Source organism: Penaeus monodon, chromosome 25 (assembly GCF_015228065.2).
Source record: "Penaeus monodon isolate SGIC_2016 chromosome 25, NSTDA_Pmon_1, whole genome shotgun sequence".
Taxonomy (NCBI): Eukaryota; Metazoa; Arthropoda; class Malacostraca; order Decapoda; family Penaeidae; genus Penaeus; species Penaeus monodon.
In genome coordinates this window covers 12935599-12935808 of record NC_051410.1, presented here as the reverse complement: position 1 = coordinate 12935808, position 210 = coordinate 12935599, and positions in this window count along the sequence as shown.

The following is a 210-nucleotide window of genomic DNA, read 5'->3' as shown; positions in this document are numbered from 1 at the left end:
AGAAAACATCTCTTCAGAATTTTCTCCACTTCGTTTATCGCTTTATGTGAACGTTTTTTCCCATTCCATGCATTCATCGCCGCTGCAATACCCTCGAAGAAAACGCGCGGAAATGCTGTTATTATAGCGCAGACCACACTAAGTTGAATCACTTCTTGTAAGACAACTGGGAAAAGGTTAGATAAAACGGAAATGAGGATGTTGATTAGA